This window comes from Sarcophilus harrisii, chromosome 3, assembly GCF_902635505.1.
Source record: "Sarcophilus harrisii chromosome 3, mSarHar1.11, whole genome shotgun sequence".
NCBI classification, from domain to species: domain Eukaryota; kingdom Metazoa; phylum Chordata; class Mammalia; order Dasyuromorphia; family Dasyuridae; genus Sarcophilus; species Sarcophilus harrisii.
Genome location: NC_045428.1, coordinates 523,403,712 through 523,414,268, shown reverse-complemented (window position 1 = coordinate 523,414,268; position 10,557 = coordinate 523,403,712). Strand labels below are relative to the sequence as shown.

General features: G+C 34.9%; 1 protein-coding gene across 1 annotated transcript in view; it reads left to right on the top strand.

The window, feature by feature from the left end:
* The first annotated feature begins 2,923 nt into the window (after window positions 1-2,923).
* The window catches only part of DLEU7 (deleted in lymphocytic leukemia 7), a 76,810-nt gene continuing 69,176 nt past the window's right edge, over window positions 2,924-10,557 (top strand). The window contains exon 1 of the mRNA XM_003764567.4: window positions 2,924-3,049. The gene's annotated coding sequence lies outside the window, so the exon portion shown is untranslated. The remainder of the gene's footprint in view (window positions 3,050-10,557) is intronic.

Sequence of the window (10,557 nt, the reverse complement as noted above, 5' to 3'; positions counted from 1 at the left end):
TGCTACTGGTAAGCTCAGAATGTCAAAAAGGAAAATTATCTCTTTCCTTCCTAAGCCTTTCTCTCCTTATTTTTGTTTATAAAATGATTATATATATGTATGTGTGTGCGTGTGTATACATATACCTATATATGTATACATATACACATAAATACATACATACATATGTTACATATATTGTATATGTATCTATATCATACACACACATATACACAAATAAAATACATTCCCACAATTCACAATATCTTCCATTTTATTTAAATGCAATAAGACTTTGTGTATCCACCCTTACAGCAAACATTGGCATTTAATAGACTATATCATTGTAAGGAGAAGAGATAGACAGGATTTGAGAGTGACAAGGAACAGAGTGAGGGACTGATCATAGACTTATCTTCTCCAAGATGAATATTTGCATTTAGCAAAAGTGGTGACCCCAAGGCAAAAAGACTACCAGAAGAGTAAATGTCAACAGATTAGAGCACTTCTCTGAGAAATAGTTTGTTGCCAATTTGGAGGGTAAGTTGAGCCAATATACTGTTGGCAAAAGTGGGGCAGAAAAGGAGGGGGCAGCTTTCAGAAATTTGGTATACAGCACTGCATTTGCTCAACTGGGTCAGAACACTCACAAACACCAAGACAAACACCAGAACAAACACAAACACACAAGAAACTGTTAAATGAAAAAACAAGCACTCCAAAGGATGTGCCAGCAGAATAGTTCATTCATCTCTAAAAAAAAGGTAGCATTCAATTCTATCAAAAGGAAGCTACAATAGAAGCTTAGAGAGATGCAGGATTCTTGGCTCAGTAAGAACACAGATGAAATTCAGTTTTATGCTGAGAGTAGCAATCCAAAGGGCTTTTATGGTGCATTGAAGACTATTTATGGGCCAAAGGCCTATGATGCATCTCAACTATTCAGTGGTTGAAGTCACATTAATTAGGGATAAGAACATGATCCTGGAGAGATGGGCTTAACACTTAGTGTTCACAACGTTCTGTCATCAATCATTGATGAAGTCATTGCTTGTATCTTTGAAGTCAATGCCTTTTTAGCCAAATTTCCAACTGAAGAAGAGGTTTTGAAAGCCATTAGATTCCACTTCTGTGGAACATGGTGCTTATTCTACTCCAATTCAAGAGGTCCAGCCTTATTTTATATTAGTTCCTTTCATACAACATATTCCAGCACTATTGGAATTCTAGCTCTTATTTGAATGTAACATTCCATATTTGACCTTCATGCTTTTGCAAGGGCTTGCTTGTTTCTTCTGTTTGAAATATTCTTCTCTATTTCCTTCTTTCCTTCCTTCCCTCTTTCCTTCCTTCCCTCTTTCTTTCCTTCCTTCCTTCCTTCCTTCCTTCCTTCCTTCCTTCCTTCCTTCCTTCCTTCCTAACTTCCTGACTTCCTTCCTAACTTTCTTCCTAACTTCCATTCTCTCAATTGATATATGGTGGTGATGAAATATTTGGGATTATGTGACCTGCCCAGTGTCACTTGAATCTGGATTTGAACTCAGGTCTTCTTGAATCTAGGGCCAATGTGCTATCCACTGAGTACCTAGCTACCCCTCAAAGTCATTCTCAAAACAATATTGTTATTACCATATAAAATAATCTCTTGGTTCTACTCACTTGACTTTTCAATCCATATCCATTCATTCATATTCATCATATAAGTCTTCCCATGTCTTTTTAAGATCACTGATCTAAGATCATGTCTTATAACACAGTAGTTTTTCATCACTACCATCTGCCACTTGTTTAGTCATTCCTCAATTGATAGAGATCCCTACAAACATGAATACATCTATACATATATAACAGTTTAATCTTCACTTGAGTGCCATATAATTAGTCCTTCATGTTTTCATTGTATTTCTTTTGCTTCTTCTATTTCAAGTTTTCCATTGAGCTCCTGTCTTTTTGTTACAAGTACTTGAAAGTCAGTTATTCAAATGTCTGCTTTTTTTCCATTCAGAACTATATTTAACTTTTCTGGAAAAGTTATTCTTAGATGCAAGCCCTGCTCTTTTGCTCTTCAAAACATAATGTTCTAAGACTTATGATCTTTTAGAATAAAAGCTGCTAGGACTTATGAAGTTCTGACTATACTAGAGAATTAATTTTTTTTCTTGTTGCTCACAATATTTTCTCCTTTAATGTGCAACTTTTGAAACTTGACTATGACATTTTCCTGCTGGGATCTCTTTCAGATGGTGAACTATAGTTTTCTGTTGGCTTTTTTTTTTTTTTCAATTTCTATTTGCCCTCTTATTTAAAGCTTTCAGGTATCATGACAATTTTTATATTGTCTCTTCTTGATCTGTTCTCCAGATTAGCTGGGTTTTTTTTTAATGTTTCAGATTTTCTGTTATTTTTTCTAGTTTTATTATTTCTTGGTGAGTTATAATGTCATTTGTTCCTCTTGCCCAATTCTAATTTTCAAGGAAATATTTTCTTCCTTAAGATTTTGTATCCACTTTTTCAGTTCATTTTCTTTTTATAATTTTCTTGGATTGCTTTTGTTTGTTTTTCTAATTTTTCTTCAATCTTTCTTAATTGATTTTTGAATTCCTTTTACAGTTCTTTCAAGAACTCTTTTGGGGCTTGTGACCATTTGATCTTACTTTTTGAGGTAAGAGGGGCTTTTTTTTTTTTTAACCTATGTTCCTCTGAAGGAGAATTCAGACTTTTTAAAATACCAAAATAGCTACTTATGATCAGATTGTTTTTCCTTCATTTACTCATTTTTATAATATATTATTTAATTTTTATTTTTAGGGCTTATTATTATAATCAGATTTTAATCCCAAATTGTGGGTAATGTTGCCCTAGGCCGCAGTTCTTCCTTACTGCTATTTTCTGAATTCTGTTTGGAAGCTCAACCTCAGAGACTTCTTTCTTCTCTCAAGCCACAGTTAGGGACCCCCATCATGCTGTTCTGAAAATGTTCTTTCTCTCTGAAATACTGCACTCTGTGTGAACTCCTCATCCACAGCCACAATCCAGGACCACTTCTGGTCAACATTGGCTTCCTGAAATCGTATGTGTGTGGTTCCTTCAATCTTAGATAAAAGTTTGTAAGGTAAAAGTTCGGGAGACTCTGAGATGAAAGCTTATGAGGTGAAATTTCTTGAGGCCTACTGTTTCCTGACAGTTTGCTCTCAGGGCCTACTACTTGTTAATTCGGTGGAGTTGGTCCAGAGGAGTTTGTACTTTACTCACACCTCCTGGAGGGCTAGTCTTTTCCATAGCGGTCTTAGGTTATTTTAGGAGAATGACTTCTCTATTTTTGCTTTATTTTTTCTACTCTACCCTTTAAGAAACTATTTCCTATTGATTTGTGATTCCTTTCAGATTAATCTGTGATTCTTTTCAGATTCCTAGGCCCTCCTGGCTGAAGCATTTCAGTCTAGAAAGCCAGGGCTTTTGATTCATAAATCCTGGTCAAAAGCACCCCTTTGAATTCTAAAAGGAGATCCAGGCTTGTCCCAGCCCCCACTGGATCTGAACCAACTTGGGCTCTCCCAGCCCCCACGGGTTCTGATCTGCTCCCATTGTCCCAGCCCCATTCTGATGATCTACTCAAGTTTCCCAACTTCCACCAAGAGAAGCAATATAATAAGCTTCCATTCTTTGCAGATGGACCTCGGTGGCCTACTCAGCCACCAGGACTTTCTGCCCACTGAGAACTGCATTCTCAGTGCAAAACTCCATTTTCCATAGATCTGCCCACTGGAATAATATTCTTTTTCGGTGCCATCCTCTCTTTATCCTCACCTATTTTCCTAACCAGACTTTATACTTCCAATCCCCATAATAAACCTCTTTTATCAATCTAGGTTTTTGGGTCTGTAAATTCCTTTACAGAGAACCTCTGTGCTAATAGAAGGGAGTCCCCAAAACTCCCTACCCTTGCGCTGAAATCCCAAGGGGTTGCAGGAGAGCCAGACCTCTCTATTTGGTTCCCTGAACCCTGAACTTGCTACTAGACCTTATCATTTAACTCCCTGACCACCAGAAACCCGAATTTCATTTTGGTTCTCTAAATCTAAACCTCATCAATTTCATGGGGCTTTTCTGTTTATTTGTGGAAGAAACTGGGAAAGTCTGGACATTTCTGATCTACTTTACCATCTTTTCAGAATGCTTCCCCTCCAAACTTTCAAATTCTTCTCTTCTTTCCAAACTCAGATCAGGAGCCACCTTGTCCCAGAAGTCTTCCTTCATTTCCCACCCCACTATAATACTTAAGATATGTTCTCACACAGTTTTCTCAGAGTATTTTATCTATTCTCTTTACCCAATGCACAGTCTGCTTTTTAAATTATTCTTACCTTTATAGATGTCACATCCTGCTGGTAGAATATAAGTTCTTCTGATGATCATGATGGAACTCCCATATTTACAAGGTTACTTCAAGATTCTCTTTCTCTGACTTGTATAGGGCTCCTTTTTACCATATTGGTCTGCTTCTGGTTTTTTGATTATGAACTAGTTTGCCATATTATAGTATTCTAAAGATAAATCTAATTCTCTCAGCTAATCACAAGATGTTCCTTGTCTGGTATCATCAATTTTTTCAGCAATGAAAACACTTTATTCTTCAAATTAATTAAGGGTTTATTAATACCTAACTTATATATTCTCTTTGTTGCTGTGTCTCTGGTTCTATCTCTCTCTCTCTCTTTCTCTGTGCCTCTCTTTGTTTCCTCATCTATCTATCTATCTATAGATAGATATATAGATATATATAAGGTGTGTGTGTGTGTGTGTGTGTGTGTGTGTGTGTAAAATAGAATATTACTTATATACTCTAGATCTGGGCCTGAAATTAGGAAGACGATTTCGAAACAAGATTCAGATATAGATAGATATGTTTATATGTATACATATATATTTATAAAACTGTATCTCTCTCTACATAAATATTAGATATATATGATATAAAATATCACATACATACACGTATATATATAGTCTCTGGATTATTGGTGAGGATTAAATGAGATAATATTTGTAAAATGCTTAATTCAGTACCTAACACGTAGTAAGTACTCAAAGATCAGTCTTCTCTCTTTCTCTCTGATGCAATACTGCCTTTTTATTACTGCCATAATAAAAGATCTGTTATTTCATTATTATAGAGAATTTCCAGTGAGGAAACTTCCTTCACTTAAGTGTCTGCCCTGCAATTAATAGTAATTGTTAGAGTATTGCCTGGAGCATTTATTAGAGAGACTAAGTCTTTAAGTGACTTTAGCCTGGTCTTCCTGCCTCTGAGGCAGGCTTTCAAACAATCTTCTCTATGCCCCATTATCTCTCATTGCTTAGATACTATGATAATTATCCTATGTTCCAAGTTCTATATTTTTCCTTTTCAAAGTAAGTGAGTAAAGATGGAGGAGAAAGTGCAGGACTCACTTGAGCTCTACAAAATTCCCCTCCAAAAAACTTTAAAATAATGCCTCCAAATGAATTCTGAAATGGCAGAACACACAAAAGGATGGAGTGAAAGCAATTTTCCAACCCAAGACAACCTGGAAGGTCAGTAGGAAAGGTCTGTTGCACGAGGGCAAAAGTGGAGTACAGTCCAGCCCGGGCAATGCCCCAGCAAGGCTCCAGCATAGTAACTGGCCATGAGGACAATTGAATCATCAGCAGTAGCTTCTGGAGCTCTCACTCTACAGATACTAAGGGGATTAGATAACTTGTCAGAAGGAGATTACAGAGGTCTCTACCCTGGCTTTGGGTTCAGGATGATGTTTCATCCTGGGCTGCAGTTGTGGATCATAGTTCTGGATTACAGTATGTATCACAGTCCTAGGGCAAGGAGGCATGTTAGCAGCTTGAGATAGCACAAGAAGTGGAATCCTGAGACCCTGATTATAGTTTCATGGCAGAAAAGAGTGCTTGTGGTCACTCACAGAGTAGAACACAGGCCAAGGGAATTGCAAACATATCTTTCCTTAGATTATGATCACTCTAGAAGAACTGAAAATTTACAGCAGCTCAGAACTACTCTGAAAATTAGCTGCATAAAGTGCCTGAAGTTTGGGACAGAGTCTTCTTCATCTTGGGGTCAGAACCCAACTTTAAAATAAAGTTAAAAGTAAAATCAAAACATACTGGAAAATGATTAAATGACAAAAAAAGAACCTGAAGTTGTTGTTATTGTGGTGACAGGAAAGATCAACATACTTACTAAGAAGACAATAATGGCAAAATGGCTCTATCATCGAAAGCCTCAAAGAAAAGTATGAATTGGTCTTAGACTCTGGAAAAACTCAAAAAGGGTTTTAAAAATAAGAAAAGTAGAGGAAAAACTGGGGAAAGAAATGAAAGTATGCAAGAAAATCATGAAAAAAAGTCAACAATTTGGCAAAGAAGGCTCAAAAAATACTAAAGAAAATAATATCTTGAAAAATGGAATAAGCCAAATGGAAAAAGAGGCAAAATTTCACTGATGAGAACTCCTTAAAAAGCAGAATTAGCCAATTAGAAAAAAAGATGCAAAAACTCAATGAAAAAAATTATTCCTTAAAAATTTGAATTGGATAAGAAGAAGCTAATGACTCCATGAGACATCAAGATATAATAAAATAGAACAAAAGAATGGAAAACAGGAAAAATGTGAAATATCTCCTTGGAAAATGATCTAGGTGAGCTAAATTAAATTGCCTTGATATTTTAGAACTATAGGGTAAACTGGGAATTAAAAGAATATATCAGTCACCTCCTGAAAGGGGTCCCAAAATGAGAATATTATGACCAAATCCTAAAGCTTTTAGATCAAGGAGAAAATATTTTAAGCAGCCAGAATTGAAGACTTAATATATTGGGAAGTCACAGTCAAAATAACCTAAGGTTTAGCACCTGCTACATTAAAGGATCAACGTGTTTAAAATATTATATTCTGTAAGGCAAAGGAGATAGGCTAAGAATCACCTATCTAATAAGATCCTTCAGGAAGGAAATAGGCATTTAATGAAATAGATGACTTTTAAGTATTCCCGATTAAAAAAAAAAAAACAAAAACCCCAAACCAGAGTTAAATAGAAAATTTGATTTTCAAATAAAAACTCAAGAGAAACATTAAAAACGTAAACAAAAAAAGAAAAATAGCAAGCAATTTAATAAAACGAAACTATTTATATTCCTACATGGCAACATGATAATTCTAACTCCTAAGAACTTTATCATTATTAGGGTAATTACAAGGAGCATATGTACATAGAGGACACAGATATGAGTTGAATATGATGGGATGATATCTTAAAAAAACAAAATTAAGGGATAAAAAAGTGGAATGAATTGGGAAAAGGGAGACAGAAGAGATAAAATAGGGTAAATTATTTCATACAATAGATATGAGAAAGCGCTTTTACAGTGGTTGGAGGGGAGGATGGAAGAAAAGAGGGCATTTGAATCTTACTCTTATTGGAATTGTTTCAAAAAGAGAATAATATACATGTTCAGTTGGTTATAGAAATCTATTTTAACCTACAAAAAAGTAAGAGGGAAAAGGGATAAGAGAAGGTTGAACTGGGAAAGCAGATTGGGGAAGGTAGTAAGCAAAACACTTTTGAAAATGGATAAGGTGAAAGGAGCGAATAGGATCAACGGGGAAATGGATAGAGGGAAATACATAGTACTCATAACTATGAAGAAATTTTTTACATCAAGTTTATCTGATAAAGGCCTCATTTTTAAAATATATAGAGAATCAAATTTATAAGAATACAAGTCACTCCCCAATTAATGAATAGTCAAAAGATATGAGTAAACAGTTTTTACATGAAGTAATCTAAGTTCTCTATTATCATATGGAAAAATGCTCTAAACCATTATTGATTAGAGAAAAGCAAATTAAGACTCTGAGATATCAGTCCCATACCTATCAGATTGATTAGTATGACAGAAAAGGAAAATGACAAATATTGGAAGGCATCTGGTGGAATTGTAAACTGATTCAACCACTCTGGAGAGCAGTTTGGACCCTTGCCCAAAGATCTATGAAACTGGATAGGTCCTTTGATCCAGCAGTACACTATTAGGTCTGTATCTTAAAGAGATAAAAAATAAAAAGGAAAGGGTCCTATATATACAAAAATATTTATTGCAGCTCTTTTTGTAGTGGCAAAGAATTGCAAATCAAAGGGATGCCTTAGATTCATTGGATCGAGGGGATCCAATGGATGAACAAATTGTGGTATATGATTGTGATAGAATACTACTGTGCTTTAAGAAATGATGGGCAGGTTGATTTCAGAAAAACCTTGGAAAGATTTACATGAAGACAAATGAGGAGAAGCAGGAGAACATTATACATGCTAACAACAACATTGTACAATGATCAACTGTAAGTGACAACTATTCTCAGCAATACAATGATACAATTCTGAAAAATATTTCTGAAGAACTTATATTAAAAAATGATATCCACTCCCAGAGAAAGAACTGATGACACTGGAATGCAGATTGAAGCATACTTTTTAAAACTTTGTTTATCTTGGGGGGGTTGTATTTTCTTTCACAATATGATTAGTATGAAAATATGTTTTACATGACTGTATATGTACAACCTATATCAAATTGCTTGCCTTTTCAATGAGGGGATAGGATAAAGAGGTGGGGAGTTAGGGAATTTGGAAGTCAAAATTAGAAAAAATTAAGGTTAAAAAAATTTTATATGTAATTTGGAAAAAATAAAATATTAAATAGAAAAAACTAGCCCTCCAAACAAACAAAACAAAATAAGTGAGCCTGTGTACACAGTAAAAATGCCCATATTCTATTTCTGTGTTGTAATCTTTTAGGTGTCAGCTAGGTTGAACATTCACATATGAGACCAAGGAAGCTACAAAGATTAGTTTGATTTCAGGAAGATCTCTAATGGGTGAAACTGGTTTAGATGAGCTACTTGAATTGGGAATAGTAAGTAGTGTGTGGACAGCAGTTACATCACTTAAAAAATCTGGCACTAAGTGATCCAAAGACATTGATGTTCAAAAAGGTTTGAGACATAATTATGATACTTCTGTGGCTGGAACCAATATGAAAAAAGGACCTGAAGTCACCATTACACTTTGTTCTGGTTGGAGATGATATTTATATATATGTCAGTTGATATACTAGGACTACAGAGATGTAGACTGCATATTTTAAAGAGATGAAAAACACATGATAGCCAGATCATCAACATGGTGTGACAGCATTTCATCCTGTGTGCCTTTGTGAGAACTTCTGAAAAGTCTTGGTATTTTGCTCTTCCTTTCCACAGCTTTCGAGTTCTTTTCATTTTCATAATCTAAACTAGAACTTATCTAAATGGGAATGTGCTAATAGACTTCATTTTTGAATTGGAAGGTTATTTAATCCAACATATAAACTGAGTTTTATAGAAAAGTGAGTGATATGCTTAAGTTCACATACCTAGGTAATCAATAGCAGAAAAAGGTCCTTTATAACTCTATATTCAGTGGGTTTTTTCACCGTACCTTGACCTTATTTCCCCACTTGACTGTTAAATTTTAAGTTTAATTTAGGGAACTTTTCAAATTTATGAATTCTTTGGGATAGCACAATGCCAAATTGTGATATTATAGTACAGTTATGCAATTTGAAGAGGGTGTAAATTATAAAAGTATAGAAAACACCTAAAGTTTGAAAGCAATTTCAATTCAGTCCAGTGGTCCCCATTTTAAGAATTAGACTGGGATCTTAATGTGGAGAAATTATCTCCCTCATTGCAGTCATCATTGATGACTGAATGAAATCATCATTCATTCGTTATACATCTAGCCATGAATCCAGTGGGGCAAGTAGGTGGCAGAGTGGATAGAGTTGCTGAGTCTCGAGTTAAGAGGACTTTATTTTCCTGAATTCAAATCTGGTCTCAGATACTTATTACCTGTGTGAACCTGGACAAGTCTCTTAAGTCTGTTTGCCTTAATTTCCTTATCTGCAAAAATGTGCTAGAGAAGGAAATGGAAAACCACTTCAGTATCTTTACCATGAAAACCCCAACTGGGATCCCAAAGAATTGGACATGATTGAAATGGATGACCACTTCCATCAACAACATGTATCCAGTCACATAGTCCTAAAGGAAATTCTGGGTTTTTTCCAAAATAGACAATTTTAATTATTTAAATTTTAAAATTTTTGCTAAAACGAATCTAATATAGTTAAAATCAGAAGGGAAACAAGAATGGGAGGAGGAATGTACATCAAATGTCTCTGATGAAGGTCTTATTTCTATGATCTCCTTCTTGGAGGAGAAAATGAAGGGATTCAAAGAACACTTGTCTAGGGAATACTTATCCTCAGATTTTAGGGAGAATGAAAGACTAAATGGAATTTTGAAAACAAGATTGTTATACTACATAGAATATCATCTACTCAATTTACACATAAAGAGAGTTCTGGGTTAGAAATATGTGTTTTGTGCTTAACCCATGATATTTTCCCCAGATGATCAATTTTAAAGTATCCAAATACTTTAATTAATACACTAAATATTCTAGAAATTAATCTGGAATTCAGTAT